Source organism: Gymnodraco acuticeps, unplaced genomic scaffold, assembly GCF_902827175.1.
Source record: "Gymnodraco acuticeps unplaced genomic scaffold, fGymAcu1.1, whole genome shotgun sequence".
Taxonomy (NCBI): Eukaryota; Metazoa; Chordata; class Actinopteri; order Perciformes; family Bathydraconidae; genus Gymnodraco; species Gymnodraco acuticeps.
Window position 1 is genome coordinate 6,669,524 of NW_022991154.1, and position 18,568 is coordinate 6,688,091.

Consider the following 18,568-nt stretch of genomic DNA (forward strand, 5'->3'; position numbering starts at 1 on the left):
TTTCTGAAATGTTTGCAATCTCTGATGGTGGACAAGAGATGTGGAGAAGAAAGAGTAGAGACACTCCAGGAGATCAACGCAGGTATGTGAGTTTTGTACACCAGTTTGTATAAGTTTAATGTTTCACATTGCTTGTGAAAAATATACTACCACTATACGATCACTGATGTTTTGTTGTTGACTGGACACTTATTTTGTAAAAGAGATAGCATGAGAGGATCTCTTAAGCAATGCAGCTCACGTGTCCTTTTTATATGCTGTCCATTGAAATGCAGGAAAGTAATCACCAGCTCTGAGTGATCTGTTGACGAGGGGACACTACACCGGAGTTACATAAGCAGAGATAAAGTGCTATTTTGGGGGGAACTCACCTCCTCTGGGGTCCCCCAGGAAGACTTTTTTTAAATACTGAAGTTAAAAGCATCAATCTTGTGCACTTTGAGAGCAACATTAAGAGATATGGATACATCTCTCAACACCCATATGTCAAAAGAAATCAAAGAATCAGAATCAGAAACGGGTTTATTATTTAAAAACACTTCATTTTCCAATTAAATCATAAACTATGTCAAATTATTAGAAGTTGTTAGTAATCAGATTAAACAGAAAAAAGGGATGGAAGGAGGAAATAATAATCCCTCATCAATTGCTGTTTGCGGTTGAAATGATCTCTTTTGCTGGCCAAACATGCTGGATGGAAAGCAGTGATGTCTCACTTGCCTTGGCCCTGTATCTGCAGTCCCTAAATCAGTCATGTTACTCATTGACTCTTGTCTGTTCTGGTGTTCCTGTTCATTGTTGTCTCCATTGTCGTTCTTGTCTGTTGTATCTCCTTCTTGTGTGTCCCTTTCTCCTGTTCTCCTTTCTTCATCCTCTACTCTGTTTGGCTCATCTGTGATGACTGTGTAGGTAAACACAAACAAGTACGTATCAGTTTCCAGCTCTGTCAAATAAATGAATTTCAAGATACACACATTTGTCTTCATTAAAATGAGTGTCACCACACTGTCACAAAATGTAATACTAACCAATTGAAAATAGTTAAATGTACATCTCTTGTAGATATCACTGTTATAGTAGTTATCTGCCAATAGGACAGAATCATTCCTATACAAATGCAGTTTGAGTAATTCACTTAATATATTTACTTAAAACTTTAATATAGTCATTTTCACTTAATACTCTAATATAGTCATCTTTCTGCATTCAACACTAAGGAAAGCTGTACAATTTGACATGATAATGAGGAAAAAAGGCCTCCGACAATGCAGATCATTTTTTGATCATATCAATTTTAAGATGCGGGTCAAGGCTTAATATTTGGGAGCATAGTGTCCCTTGCTCCCTTTCCCTTTGATCTGAAATATTTGTATAAAAAGCTTGTTAGCTGGCTGTCCATCTCATAATGTTCACATAGAAACTAGCTGTCAATAGGAAATATAAATCAGAATAATTATATTTTCATGCAAAATCTGTCACAAAAAGAGGTTGCACATTTAAATGCAGGTGTTGTTATGGCAACGTCAGTGGCCAGACAGCCACATTTACTGCTGCAAATACGTTCAAACATGCTGTCGACACGTAAAGCAGTGGCAACTATGCCACCATTTCAGCTGACTTTTTCTCAGAAATACTGTCACATAACATCCATATATATATTTCAGTGCTAGGTTGATGCTTAGCTAAGCTAACTATGAAACACTTTAACTGACAGGACTCAGGAATCAGGATCAACTGTGTACTACTGTAAGGTAGCTTCTAGCTTCATGTCGAACACAGACAGTAAGTCAACATTTCCCAGAGAGCTTTCTTTGAAATCACCAAGTAACGCTAAAAAACACAACATTTAGATTGTATGACAAAGTCAATCAATCAATCAATCAATGTTTATTTATATAGCCCAATATCACAAATGTGTTTTAAAAAAAAAAAAGTGTTTATTTAATATATCTGGCTAGCTATAGCTACTTGCTAACGGTTTAGCTTACCCGCGCGATTCAAAGTAACGTCAACGTAGCTATAATGTATGCTTTGCTTACATGTTCGCATAACTTGTAAGTTTACTGACAGGTACATACCTTGTTCATCTGGCTCAGGTGGTGGCTCTGGGGTTGTTGTGTGAGCCACCACTTGAGAATTGCCGTCTTTTTTATTAAAGAAATGTCTAATCTTCAGAATCTCCGCGTCCGGGGCTGACAGTTTAAAGTTTAAACATTGTCACAGAGAGGTACGTACCTGTCAGCCAATAAAACACGTTTATTTCCATGCAACTCTCTGATTGGTCTGGTGGCGTCGTCTTGCCTCTGTGTTGCATTCACTGAACATGGGAAATTACATTCCTGCCGTCCGTCCTATAGGTAAAGTAGGTTAATGTATTATATTATTGAGGGAGAATTTGTCCGGGGCTAAAGAAAAAACATCCGGGGCTAAAGCCCCGGATTCCTACCCCAGGCGACGCCCCTGGTCACTGCCATCGACACCAGGAACTTCCAGCTGGCAAGTTAGTACTCTGGGAGCCAACACAAGGGCACCGACCAAGAGGGCGCCCCACGCCAACATACGTGGAGGTGCTGAGGAAGGATGTGGGGGTGGAAAGCTCCACAGAGCTGGCCGGGTGTATGGAGGACCGTGAGGATTGGCGAACCCGTTGGCAAACTCGTCTAAGGACGACCTAGTAGTAGTAGTCCTTGATTGGCTCAAATTCACACCTTTTTAGGGGCGGGGCTAGTGATGTTGTCCCGGGGATGCTTAGGAGTTGATAAAGGAGATAATCCCACTGACGTCATCATTTGATTCCAAAAGTGGGTCTGGACTCGCGCCCATAGAGGCTGTTTACCAGTATAATGGCTCCCCCCAAAGTATAATTTATGGGTGGCTCCCCCCAAAGTATAATTTATGGTTTTTTAAGTTTTTTTTAACTCACTGAGCACTCATTGCCACCAATGCAAATGCAAATGAGTGCTCACTGAGTAAAAAAAACAAAAAAACACACAAATTATACTTTGGGGGGAGCCATTATACTTTGGGGGCCCCCCAAAGTATTAACATGCTGTGGGAATCACTGCTGAGGGAACGCAACATCGAACAATTCTATGATGTGTGGCACTTTGAAACAGTTATTTATCCCTATATGTTGTAATGGAAGAATACCAAATCAGAGGCACTGTCCTTTGTTAAGATATTCCTTTGTTTTACTATGCAATTTATCCTGAGCTTCTAATCAGCAGCAGACATGACATAATGTCTGAATATATTCATTATATCTCCTACAATTTGGCCTGCCAGACCACTTGATCACAGCACCTTTTCTCATTGTAAATTACATTTCACTCACTAATCCTAGGATAATGTGAGTACTCTTTAGAATGGGAATTTACAGTGATATGAATATGTGTGGAGGTTTCCTGGCTATGAAATGTTTTCAGACAGAAGGGTGTCGCACTGACAGGCAATTATCATATGTATGTTATGGTTGATGATATATGAAGTGTGGAATTTCCACCACACCCTTGAATGTTGTCCATCACAGCACATCATTTCCACACTTTGGCTTGAATATTAACTTGTGCATGTGCTTTTTTTTAATCAGGTTTGTCCAAGAAACTTCTGAAACTTACACAGAACAAGGACTGTGACATGAAGTTGAAGAGGTGGCTGCGCAGCATAAAAAACCATGTCTACTGGAGTGCGACGAGCACAACCTCGGGGCCGGAGAAGGTGGCAAGGTGGACGTCACTGGTCAACCACCTACAAAACGTTCACGTGCATGATGACCCCCTGTTCCCCAAGTGCACACATCCTGTAGGAGCCGCAAGCAATGCAAATAAACCTTACCTAAAAGGTGGTAAGTTCAATATTTCACTTCCTTCATAAGATCAACAATATAGAATGTAAATATAACATTGTTGTTATGGCAAATTGTTGTTGTAATGTTCTAATGTGCTGGTGATTTACCTAATGTCTTTGTCATTTTACTCAAGGCTCAATAACACTCACCAGAGTTGAAACGATACTCACCAACAAGAGAGTTCTCAAAGATGTGCTAAAGCTAAGCCATCACTACCAGACCTCATCCCTGGAGTCCTTCCACAACTTAATTCTACGTTTTACCCCAAAAAATGTGGTTTTCCCCTTCATTGGAATGTTGTGCAGGTAATACACTGTATACTTTATTCCAGGGGTCTTCAACTAAAATTCAACGAGGTCCAGTTAGAGAAAATCTCCCCATGCAAAGGTCCGGAACATCAAAATGTCTAACTTGCTTCATGAATTAGTGTGATATATATTGAAGTGACCTGTAGCTTTATCAACGTCTGCATATAATCAACAACTGACTGCCAATCAAAGAAAGAAAGTACAATTCGAAAACAACAACATTTATTGTCAATTAACATTACTTAAATACTGTGGATATGTGTAATGTTCCTCTCGGGCCGCATTTACAAATAAAATAGAGAAAATAAATAAAATAGCTTTTGAAAATATATGCATCTTAAAAGTGCTTAATTTTAGATAAATAAAATAAAGTGTAGCAGCAGCTTGAGTTTCCCTTTTTCTTTGTTAACCGTTTCACAGCATGACTTAACAGTTTCAGCCGATTATAGAACAATATCAGTCTTTACACATCATAACAATTGAACAGTTTTAAAGTTTCTCTTTCTTTCCCTCTAATATTGCAGTCCCTCACTCACTTTGTTTAAATTCAGTGTGAGAATTGAGCTGGAGCTTGTCCTGCCAGGAGTTTGTAAATCTGGGCTGACATGGTGTCAGGGCCATTCTCATACATGCAGGTGCTCATTGGTTACAGGGATACAAACACAGGTATGGTGAAAAAAGAGAGAACTATTCGAAGCAGAAAAAAAACAGAGTAATATTCCATCTGACAAAGGCCTGTGCTATAATGCTTCAATTAACTGCTATTCTTTATAATATACTCAGATCAATAGGAGACAGAGATGTTAAGTTAAAAATCAAGGGTTTTTATTATTATTTACAGAAAGGGTGGGGAACCTTTTTCCTTTCAATTTTTACAACATCCTCCGAGGGTCGTATAAATTATTGAACTCAACCTCTGCTTAAAAAAACTAAAATCACAGCCCATTCATTTCGCCTTTCTTTCATGCTGTGCAAAGGAAAAGCAACCTCTTAATCCAGATATCTCACCATGACTCGCGTATGCATGCATGTGCACGGTGTGGCATGACCACCAAAACAGAAAGATATGGACACAAGATGTGTGCAAATGTATTTAGTATCTTATCCATGTGAACATGATTTAAGTGGGGGGGGACCTAACCTTCTCTAGGGGGGTCTGGGGGCATGCTCCCCCGGGAAGATTTTTTTTTAAATATTGAAGTTAAAAGCATCAATCTGGTGCACTTTGAGAGCAACATTAAGAGATCTATGGATACATCTCTCAACACCCATATGAAACAGAACTGTAAGCATATTTTTCTTTTTGGATATTTTACAAATCACTCCCCTTTTAAACTCTATTCTTGTTATTTTTAACAACTTTTTTGTTACCGTCATATAGTATTTTATACCTGTTTTTCATTTAGTCTCATTAATAACTATAATGATCATATCAAGTTGTGCCTTAACACTGAGCTGAGGTTATTTGAGCCTCTCAGGAGAGAGCTCTCTTCCACCTGGTTGTAGAAAAGCTCTTTAAATTCGTTAGCATAGCTAGCTAACCAGATGCTAATAACAACAGATCGCCACTGTGCTTACAACTAAAGACACAGCCACGCAAACACTGCGGCATGTGTACGGCTCCTTATGGGTATTGCAATATTTTAAGGGCTGGAGCGGCGTTCCGGTGCTCAGCACTCCTTTCAGAGGAGACATATACCACGTGAAGACACGTTACGCTCGTGTTGTGTTCAAGGAACCTGTCCTTGGCCAGGAAAAACAGGTACTCGCTTGTTTAATTATTTTTGCGGTCTAGATTTCCTCTTCTTTTTTGAAGTGAGAAGTTGTCCGTCAGTCGGACTGACGGACGGACTCCCTCCCCCCCACCCCCAAAACGAAAACTCTTCGGTTCTCCACGAATTACACAAGTCACCCAAATCAGAGTTAAAAAAGCGGGAGGCGCCGAAAAATCCCCTTGTATTGATTATAGCTCCGGGTCCGTATAGGTCGGCGTCTGGGTCCGGATCCGGACCGCGGTCCGCCTGTTGCCGACCCCTGCTTTATTCTGTAGCATCTTATAACAGTCACATGGCATGTGGCATGAGGGTTTTATTCTGTCATAACACAAAGTCTCATTTTATTTTGCTATTCTATAGGTTGTGTCTAGCAGCAATGCATCACAACGAGAATGCTGGGCGTGACCAAGCGACAACTGCTGTAGGAAAACTTGTCTTCAAATTGGCTTATCCAAAATCAAAGAGGGGAGAGCGTACGGTCAAGCCTGTTAAGAACGACCCTACATACAGTAAGTTGTGAAATATTTGTTTTTATTATTATTATTAACAGAACTTACATTTCAAATGATGAAAGATACAATGAACAATAAAAGTATTACATTAAATACAAAAAGTGAATAACAATAACAAATTATTTATACAATGCTTTATTTTTCAGTCTATGTGGATGAGCTGATGAGGCTTGTGTTTCACAAAGTCTTTCTGGACCCTACACCCTTTGTGGACGAGCTGAAACGAATCCACGTCCCAGAGGACCTGTCAACTCAATTTGACAGGCCCCCCAAGGAGGAAATGATTGTCAGCCGTTTCTCCCGTTTCCCCCCAAAGGAGGTCGAAATCCTACATATTGTCCAGCCAGATCTGGAAACTCCTGGCGGATCCGGAGCAAAACACACGACGGAATCACCACTCTGATGTCTCGCCCTAAATATCCCCAGCACCAGCTTACAAAGCTGCGATACGCAAGATATCGAAAACGCCTATCAGGAGAGGATTGGATGATGTACAGTGTATAAATATACATTCACACATTTTGTACATTTGTAAAAATAAAGTTTGATGGAAATACTTAGTCGCCTTTCTTTCCTGAATTATTTGCTCCTATAACATATCATTCATATATAGCAAACCATGATTTGATTTTTCATCAAACGGTAGTAGTTTATTACAGGTAACAATAACTTACTCTTCTTCCGTTGTATTTGTCAAAGGTCCGAAACTGTATTTATAAATATTGTGGAGATTCTGCAGGGTGTATGGGTTCAAGCAGTTAGGCTCTAGTCCTGGGTGGTTAACCATGCAGTTAATGGGTTCTGGAACTTGCAGCATGCGTGTTACAACCTATGAAGGTAAAATGTGTTACAAAACACGTTTAGCAATTAAACCAACTATGGGAAAGGTTTACAAAATAAACATTCAATTACTAAGGAAGTAATACAAGTGCATATAATAGTCTATTGACTTGAAAAATATGTATGCTGTATATCTTGTTATATGTGTGCTACTGTTGGTGTTTTCAGCTAGCTGCCGACATAATGTAACTAAGCTAGGCTACCTTTCTTATGCTATTGCAGCACACGTTTTCTCCGTCACTTGGCATCAAAGCGCAGTTTCCACAACGGCACCTAAATAACAACAGTTGTAGGTACATCTGATGACATCTGAAATGTAAGACATATACTAGATAAAAACGTACCACAATGACACTGTTTGGTCTGCTCTAGTGAACGGCGAGGCAAGACTCGTGATTTGGTCTATTGTAGGATCGAACGGAGGTTCGAAATTGTATGCTCCATACGCCATTGTATGCTATATGTAAGCTATCTATTTATATATATAACTCTCTATCTATCTATCGATTCTCAAATCTAGTATTGCTATGTTGCTAAGTACCCGCTAAACCACTTTACGACAGATGTCAACAGGGGCAGAGCCTGTCTGGTGGTTGACTAATCAGAACAGAGTGGCAGAGCTGACCAATCGGAGCACACTGGACGCACAGGAGGGTGGGGGCAGGAACTCCATCGAGCCGTTTAGCACAGGGAGTGAAAACTCATACTATACAGAGATAATGTATGAGAAACCAATCTGAGTTTAGAAAATTGCACAGTATTTTTCTATTGTAATATCCCTCAACAATGGTATTATGATCAGTAGAAAGGACCATGCAATGGGACCTTTAAGTCAGATTCATGACACACTGTGTATCAGACACAAGTACGGGAACGAGCAAAAAATAGGACTCAAGAGCACAACCAGGCAAAAAGGTCTTTAGTCAAGCCTTTAATCCAAAAGGTAAAAATAAAACAGGCAATGATCAAAACATGTACTGACTGGAAGCAACGAAAAACAACCAACTAAGTTGGCGGAAAACTACTAAAGAAGCAACAAAAAAACAACCAACTAGGTTGGTACAAATGCTAAGCAGCTAGAACAATAGCTTACGTCAGAAGAGAAACATGGAGCACCTTCTGCTATACAGACAAGACGAACTGGCACTGACCAAGGAAACAGCACAGACTAAATACACAGGTGAGGAGTAACGGCCCGAGTAGTATTACAGATGCCGCATCAATCTCATTAGTATGCATAAAAAGTGACAGGTCACACCTCTACTACTTATGCAAATGAGCTAAGTCCCGCCTCCCATTTGGTCGAGGTGTGATATCCCAAGTAGGTGTGAGATCCGTCGATAGGAGGGGTTGATGTGTATTCACAGGAGTGAAATGCCCCCACTGTTGCGCCTTATGGTGCCTAATAAAAAAAAAATTAAATAAAATGCTGCTTCAATCACATTAGTATGCATAGAAAGTGACAGGAGGGCCCGCCCCCAATTGTGTGTGTGTGTGTGTGTGTGTGTGTGTGTGTGTGTGTGTGTGTGTGTGTGTGTGTGTGTGTGTGTGTGTGTGTGTGACTGTCTTCCCTTAACCCCTGCTGTGGACCGGGGCTACATCAAATCTTATTTTAGCCCCTAAAGAAAAGACCCCCATAAACATAATAATTAAAAAATAGTATTGATGTATGTTACCACTTTCCTTCTTCATCAGACAGCCCTTTCTAACGGGAATCTAACCTAAAATCGCCTATCGTTTCAAAGCCTCCTTCCTTCTGTGGTGATGCATGTATAGACGGCGTGTGTGATATGTCTACCTGGGTTTATAAGGAGATCTAATTTCTACAGCAAGAGAAAGGTGATGATGAACCATCCTGGCATTTCTTCTCTGTGTTTTCCCGACCTGGATCTGATCCTGAAAAACTATGGTAAGTACTTCATATAATTATTAAATGTTGTATGTTAAACAACCTCTGTATATATATTGTATTTATTGTGTATTAGCACTATGATTCATAATGGTTTTTAAGTTTTTGGGGAGACTGTTAACTAATGTTGAAGTACTTTAGTTTATAAAGGGATGGAGTCTCACACAGTGTCTGTGAAGGTGTGTATGTGTGTGTGTGTGACTGTGTGATCCTGTCCTCCTCCCCCTTCCTGCCATCTTATCAGTAGAGAGAGGGGGGATGGAATTTAAAAACAGTTATCTTACACTTGTATTGTTCTCGATTTAGAAGCTTTGGGAAAGTACCCCTCTATGTACAAATAATGTGGTGTAGATTTTTAATCAAATCTTTTTTGTGTGTGTCTCAGTTCAGGAAAGTCTGAACCAAATACGAATTGGAATATTAGAGAGGCTTAACTCTTTTGGTGGAACCCCATATGATTCATTCCCTGTGGAAAGTGAGTATATATGTATTTTAAAACTGTATGTGTTTGTATCTAGCTTATTTTCAAAATCAAATATGTTTTTTTTTTTTATGCTGATGTGTAAAATATCCAAAATAACGTTTTATATACTTACTCTCTTAAAAGGTGATGAAGTTTGCAGCATAAGCCAGCCATCAGTGTACCAAAACCTCCCCTCTGGAGTTTACACACAGCCTACCTTATGCGACAAGTGCTGATCTAAGTTTGATCTTCAGTGATCCTCTCACACACCAGAGAGCCAGACAGACTCGTCCCCATGTAACGCCCCCCTTCAACTGGTCTGATGCTAGCCCCCCAACACCACTAAGGAATTCTGCCTTTTTCTCTTGCAGATGCCCTGCTGGCACCTTTTATCCAGCTCTGCAAAGTTGCAGTCCTTTTAGCTGCCTCCTTCAGATTTCTCTCTCTCTGCTTCAGTCTCCTCTGTCTTGAAGGCATTCTTAAGCACAGAAATGTAACATTAGGCTATACATAAAATAACCAAACGATTATTACATTAACTAATTTGAACAGTAATTCACATCATCATCTCATAACAAAATAAGCTAAGGCAACTACTTGCATTCAGTGACTTGATTTTTTAAATGAAAACCAGGGATATATTTTGTTTTTGCGGTCCATATCTCATTAAAAATATCTAATGTTAGTAACTATTAAAGAAAAATTCTCTCACAAAGGAACTGTAAGATACACTTTTTATGTATGCAAAACCTTAAACATTTCTGAAAATAAAATACTTTATCTGAATACATTTTCTTTTAAAGGCACTTTTGAAATTATTTATTTATTATTTCAGAGGAACAATCCAGTTTTTGTTAACATCAATGCTTTTTTCTCTTTTCTCATATTACTAAGATACTTTTAGATGGCTTTTTTCTCTTGCCAAGATACTTTTAGACACACTTTGAGGTATGCAAATCCTTAAAACTAGAAAATGAAGTACATTGTCTGATTAGATTTTTTCTTAAAGACTGTGACTCTTAACACACCATCCCCCGAGAGCCAGACATACTCATCCCCTTTTCAACGCACCCCTGCAGCAGCTCAGGTGTGAAACCCCCATACAGAATGTCAGTCACTGTGTAAAACTTTTATTTTCTTAAAGACTGTGACTCTAAAAGGCAAGTTTGTGATTTTAACACTTATTTTACTGACATTAGGCAGATTTTGGCTTTTTTTTCTCTTGCCAAGATACTTTTAGACACACTTTGAGGTATGCAAAACCTTAAAACTAGAAAATTAAGTACATTGTCTGATTAGATTTTTTCTTAAAGACTGTTTCTCTAAAAGGCAAGTTTGTGATTTTAACACTTTCTACGGACACTCTGCAGATTTGTGTGTAATTCTCTCACAAAGGAACAGTAAGTCTCTTACTTTTTTGATAGCGTTTTACGTATGACAACTTTACAACTGGTAGAAAGTTAAGTATTTTATCTGAATACATTTTCTTTTAAAGGCACTTTTGAAATTATTTATTATTTCAGTGGAACAATCCAGTTTTTGTTAACATCAATGCTTTTTTCTCTTTTCTCGTGTTACTAAGATACTTTTAGACACATTTTGATGTATGCAACACTTAACAACTGCTAGAATATGAAGTACTTTGTAAGGAATGGGGTTTTCTTTAAGGGGTGCAAAACTTTAGAACTGGGTAAAATATTCATTAATTTGTAATGAATTGAGTTTCTTTTTTTCTTTTTTTTTGCTTTTGAACAGTTAGTGAATGAGGTCATTTGTGAGTATATTAAACATCATATGTTAGCATTGAAGCTAACTCATTAACAACTACTGGGCACTTCGACTGCATGTAGCACGATGAGGTCCTGTCATCACTGTGTTGTTGCTTGATCTCTTTTGCAACTATACAGTAAACTTAACAAATCAGTGAATTCTATGATAACTGTCCTTAAGCTTGTTGTACTCAATCCAGAGTTTTTAAATCAGTGTTAGAACAAGGATAGCATCAAGTATTTGTGCTAAGCTAGGCTTAAAGCAGCCTATATCTCTGTTTTGGATTAAAAGGTTAGACAATTGATAATATTTTGTTTCCAGCTGTAAGTAAAACTCTCTCCATAATGAGACATGTTTCATCTGGACAGCATGTGCTAAGCAGTGAAGGCAGCTCTGTCTCCTCTTGGAGGTGGGCTCAACTGAAGCTCCAATACTTTTAAAGCTAAAGTCACAGGTGTTCCTTCTCACATGCCAGCAGCAGCACGCTCCAGACGAAGGCCAGTCTTTCACTCTGCTTCCAGTTCTTTCTAACATACACACACATAATGTACAGGACACACCGCCCATAGCTGTACTATAACAGCTCCATTCACAGCTCCCAAAAATAACAACACAGTACGTGGGCAGGGCTGGGCCCACCACCAACCCCCTCATCCTTTACTTCTTTCCTTTCATATTCAGTTTTCTTTAACGCTCAATAAATGTTGACTTTATTTTGGTTCTGCTGAATTCCTTAATGAGGCCCTCGGCTTCCACAGACCAGACAGGGCGATTCCAGCAGCCTTATAAGGAAATGTGTGGCAGAAAGAAAGAAACGCTCTGCTGTTTGACATACCTTCAACACTGCCTTCCTCTGTCTCTTTTCAGCCCTTTGCCTTTTTACCCTCCCTCACTTTTGCTTCATGTCTGTTCTTTATCTGATCTTATAGATGTCAACATGGTTAAAACAGTCTGTAAATCTTTCATTTTCACAAGTATCAATGATAAAGACATGTATTTTTCTTATCAAACAGATACTACACACAGCGAATAAATAAAAGGCAACATTTTAGTAGTGGACACTGTTGTCAATATATTTCTGTGTACAATTTCTAGGACCCTTAGTTCCGATGATGTAAGTCATAATGCAATAGCACACAATGACATATTCAGTTTAACCCCAAGAAGGATTTCAAGTAGCTTAGTCTCTTGCTCATCAATGAGGCTCAAATATATTGGGATCTTGTTCACAAGTAAGGGTAAAGTGGACAAAAATGATGATGCGGGCGCTGAACCACAATGGAGAGAGATGAACTAGAAGGGAAACCTCTCGATTTACCAGTCCGTTTAGGTTGCAACCCTCACCTATGGTCATTAGGTTTGGGTAGAAACTGTAAGAAAGAGGCTGAGGATACAAGACACCAAAATGGATTTCCTCTGTTGATTGTTCAGCCTAACAGATAAGGTGGAAAACTCAGGCATATGAGGAAACTTGGAGTAGAGAAACTGCTCCTTTGCGTCGAAAGGGGCCAGCTGAGGTGGTTCTGGCAACAGATGAGGATGCCTCTTGGGCGTCTCCTGTTACAGATGTTTGGCCGGGTTCATTTGGTAGGACCCAGAACAGAGATTATTATATATCTTGGCTAGGATTATTTACTATCTTGTCTGGTTAAATGAGTTTTCCACATTTAGTGTAGAAGAACTTGACTGATCTCACCCCATCTGACACCTTTGGGATGAACTAGAGCACAAAATGAGAGCCAAATCCATCAACATAAGTGTTACATGTGTTAATTCAATTCAATACAAAACCTTTATTTATCCAGGTAAAATCCCATTGAGATCAATGATCTCTTTTTCAAGGGAGACCTGCAGCAGTAGGTTCCACAAGAAGACATAAAAACATAAACAACAGAACAACAAAAGGACATCATACAGCAAAATGTACAGGGATTACAATTTACATATTTAACCACATGTACAGGTACCAACAGCATCTGATTTTGTAGCATCCAACCGAGCTTTAAAAACATGTAGTGGTACTAGCTTGGTAATTTTCCATTCTTTTTGCAGACTGTTCCATGTTAGTGGAGCTGCACATCTAAAAGCTTTCTTCCCTAAGACAGTCCTAGCACTTGGCACATTTAATAAAACCACAGCATGCGATCTCAGGCAATAAGTACTTTCAATTCGCAGAGAGATCAGGGAGCAGATATAAGATGGTAGTTTATCCAACATGGCTTTGTAAATGAAAAAGTACCAGTGACTGAGCCTCCGTACAGTAAGTGATGGCATAACCGCCTTGGTATACAGGGTACAGTGATGCGTAAGTGCTTTACAATTTGTCAAAAATCTTAGTGCACTGTGATACGCAGCATCTAACTTGCTCAGGTCATTGGCAGGTGCATTCATATATAACTAATCACCATAGTCCAGCACAGGTAAAAAGGTCACAGTGACTAGCCTTTTCCTGGCCTCAAGCGAGAAGCAGGACTTATTTCTGTAAAAGAAACCTAGCCTAACCCTCAGTTTTTTAAGCAGGTTATTGACATGAAGTTTAAAAGTGAGACAGTCATCAAGCCAGATACCCAAGTATTTGTAACAGGTAACCACTTCAAGTTGTATTCCTTGCGTAGTTACAATATCCAAAGCAGTCTCTGGTGTATTTTTAGCTTTAGCTTTCGAAAAGTGCATTACCTTGGTTTTATCCACATTTAAAATAAGCTTAAGCTCAGAGAGCTGAGCCTGAATAATGTTAAAAACAGCCTGTAATTTAACAACAGCCTCGTTAATCGAGGGACCTGCACAGTACATAACGGTATCGTCCGCATAAAAATGTAAGGTTGCTCCTTCGACATTTTCACCTAAACTATTAATATAGATAGAGAATAATAGCGGACCTAAAACTGAACCTTGTGGTACACCATTAGTCATGTTTAACCACTCAGAAGACAGCCCATCAAAATGAACACATTGGGACCTTTCAGAGAGGTAGTTCACAAACCACCCCACTGCATGGCTGGACATGCCTATACTGACCAGCCTTTGCTTCAAAATGCGATGATCGACAGTATCAAAAGCTTTGGATAGGTCAACAAATAGAGCTGCAAAACTCTGCTTATTATCTAAAATACTCGTAATATCATTTACCACTTTCATTGTGGCAGTGATGGTGCTATGTTGCTTTCTGAAGCCTGACTGATGTTTAGACAGGATGTCATTGTTACATAAAAACACCTTTACCTGTTCACTCACTAGGCGTTCAAGAACCTTGGCCAGAACTGACAATTTAGAGATGGGTCTATAATTGTTTAATAAGGTGGCCTCCCCTCCTTTTAGTAGTGGCAGGACATAAGCTGACTTCCATACTTTTGGGATTTTGTTCGTGCTGAGAGAGAGGTTAAAAAGAGTAGTAAGAGATGGAGCAATAAAATCTGCAGCTATCTTTAAAAAGAAAGGTTCTACGTTGTCCGGACCAGCCGGCTTTTTGGATCTAGCTTGGTTAAGACTTCACGAACAACATCAACAGTAAAAGGAGTAAAACTGAAAGGGTTTTCCAGACCACATTGTTCTGAGTCACCGACTGTGGTGTTCACAGAAGCAGAATTAGAAACAGAATGAAACAGAGAGCCACAGGACACAAAATGCTCATTAAAACAATTTAGTATGGTGGCCCTATCCGATATAGTACCAGATACTGTGGTAAGGCACGGAGGTAGCTCATTACGGATATCACCGGTGGATATCGATTTTATGGCTTTCCAGAATTTTCTAGGGTTGTTCAGGTTCTTTGTGGTAACTGACAGATAATACTTAGATTTAGCACTTTTGACATGTGAAGTGAAGCTATTTCTTAGCTGCCTAAAACGCAGCCATTCTACCTCTGAGCCTGAATTCCTAGCCTTTGCCCAGGCCTTGTTTCTCTCATGTAGGAGACTAGATAATTCAGCAGAAAACCAAGGATTGTCTCGTCCCTTCACTCTAAATGTACGCAGGGGTGCATGTCTATCTATAATTTCCATAAAACCAAGATAAAAATAAGACCATGCAGTCTCAACATCAGCACACAAATCGATTTTTCCCCAATCAAACCCAAACAGATCATGTACAAAACCCTGCTCCACAAAATGTTTTATGTCTCTCTTGATGATAATACGAGGTTTAACCTTTTGGACCTTAGTGTCCCTAATTGTGGCTACAACACAGTGGTCACTCAGATCATTCGCAAATACTCCCACAGCTGAGTATTTATAGGGAACATTAGTTAAAATGAGATCAATTAGGGAGGATTTATTTGGGGACTTAATATTAGGGCGAGTAGGACTGTCAACAATCTGAGTAACATTTAAAGAGATACAAAGGTTTTTAAAATCCTCTGACACTGTAGTTAACCAGTCCCAGTTAAAATCTCCAAGTAGCACTATTTCCTTGTAGTCTAGTTGCGATAAAAGATTTGCTAGCGAAGACAAGGAGTCTTTGACAGCTGAGGGGGGTCTGTAACAACTCACTACCATGACCTGTTGACCCTTTGCCACTTCTATATTTAAGGCTAAAAATTCAAATTGCTTACTGATAGATTTGGAAACTACAGCGGTTACACTGAACTTATTCTTAACATAAATGGCAACGCCACCATCTTTATTAGGCCGGTCGGTACGATACACATTAAAACCATTTAAGGAAATGTCAGAGGCCAAAATAGATTTGTTTAGCCATGTTTCTGATAAAACAATGACGTCAGCGTCAGTCGAGCTCGCCCAGATACGGACAAAATCTAGTTTACCTAACAGACTGCGCACATTCAAGTGGATGAAACCCAACCCAGACCTAGCTTTAAAATCAGCAGGAGTAGCGATCTGACTACTACTACTGGGCGGACCAGGGTTAGGTTGTACATTTCCTGACAGTAATAACAACAACAAAACCAGGCATCTTTTCCTCTTAAGCGACACACATACATTGTCATCTACTTTAGAATCACCGGAAAAGTCTGAGAGAGTGTGATTAGAGCTTAAGAAGCAGTCCTGAAGAACCATCATCACAGGAAAACAAAAAAGACAAACATATTTTGTCGAGCAGATTGACTGTTATATATATTTCAGCACACACAAAGGAAACATATTACCAAAGTCATGAATTTTCACTATAAACTTCAAGTCAATCTGGCCAGTCGATATATCTGACTGTTGACCAAAGTGTTGAACAGAAGGACAGACCGATCACCATTCTTCAACTAGAAGGTCAGAGAGGTATCAAAATGAAATCACGAAGGTCCCACAGCGAGGACAGACAGTTTAAATGTTCTCCTTAATATCTGCAGCCAAATTACTGACTCAGCTCTGACTCACTTCTGACCATGCAGTGATGACACCAGCCACCCCCCCCCCCCCCCCCCCATCTGTCTGCACACTGCTCTGTCTCAAGGCTCGCTGCTTACTCTGCACGCCAGGACTGATAACACTGATCTTTGGTACTATCTTGAGCATCTGAATGTCTGTCTGTCTGTCTGTCTGTCTGTCTGTCTGTCTGTCTGTCTGTCTGTCTGTCTGTCTGTCTGTCTGTCTGTCTGTCTGTCTGTCTGTGTGTGTGTGTGTGTGTGTGTGTGTGTGTGTGTGTGTGTGTGTGTGTGTGTGTGTGTGTGTGTGTGTGTGTGTGTGTGAGTGTGAGTGTGAGTGTGTCATATCTTTGCAAGGTCTTTGCAGTGAGCACTCAATAGGACAGCCTTCAGACGAAGAACCTGACGGAGCTGAAGCAGAAGGCAGGGATGTGTCAGCCGCTGATTAAGAAGTGAACCAAAGCAGGACAGAGACATCGTGCCAAAAAACATTATTTACACAGTTAAGAGGAGTCAGTGTAACAGGTTGAACTTCAAATATAAGAGATGCTTTAATAAAATACAGGACACGCTAAAGATGGAACCTTGATCCATGTTTTATCTGATGAAACTCAGTGCTGCATCTACAGAAGATACAACAGAGATAAACCCTTCTATTTCCTTTAACTGTGAACTATGACAAATGTGGGCTGTTTTATTGGACTTTGGGCTGCTAAATAATGGGTATGAATAACCTTTTGGTATAGATTAATTTTAACCTAAATCCACAGTCTTAAATCTCTGCCTAAATATTCTATGGAATTAGGGGCTTTTCCAGACATTGACAACCCAAACATACACTTCGTGATACTGTATCAATGTAAAGCAGTGCCCTAGATCTAACTGTAAGACTCGTTCACTAACAGAACATTTCGATTTTTCAAGGATGAAAGGAAGCTTGCATCTCAACTCTCACTGTGGCAGCAATTGGAGATTCAAATTGAAAGAAAATCTGAGCCAGAACTACGTCACAGCGTGTTTAGCACTATTGTTCATCAGACATTTATCATACAATTGTGCCAGAGCAGTAGCTCTCTCCTAAATGCCAAAGGTCGAGGTTGCCAACTGAAAAGCAGTTTGGCTTTTTATTCATACTCTATGTTTGTAGTTTCCTTTTTTCCAATATGAATCGTTTTTTTTAATAGTTATCCATTATGGCTTGCACTTATATAATGTCGCTCCCATATGTCACGTTTTTGGACCTAGTGACTTCTCCAAACTGAGCTGTGTAAGTGAGCGCATTAGTGGTAATTGGCTTCATATATATTGTTTAAAAATTGAATACAATTCAAGTGAAACAAAAATTTGAATAAAATGTGCAAGAGTTCTCTGCACTGTAATTTAGGCAAAACACAAATAATGACACAATTTCCTAAAATGAAATTATTCCCTTGACATTTTTGGTTTCAGTTTTCTGTCACTCACCACAGTCACATTATGTTTAGCCTTTATTTCATCTCCCAAAATCAACTGCACTCATATGCCATTAAGCTTCCCCTTCTAGAAAAAAACATGACATTTTAATGTTTTAATTAAATATTAAGTTCCCCTTATCTGTGTAGAGGGAATTGAATTAAAGAAGGCCAATCTGTAACACACCAATGATCCAAACCATTAGCGGATTTATGCGTTTTATGACCATGAACACAGATAAAACCTCCGCAGCTCACACACATGAATATAGACATGGTTCATTTACTTCAGAAATTGTGTTTCTATATTTAATTAGCAGTTAGAATATATCTAAAAATCAAATCTATTTCTCCCAGCTGGCATTTTGGAGCTCCACCA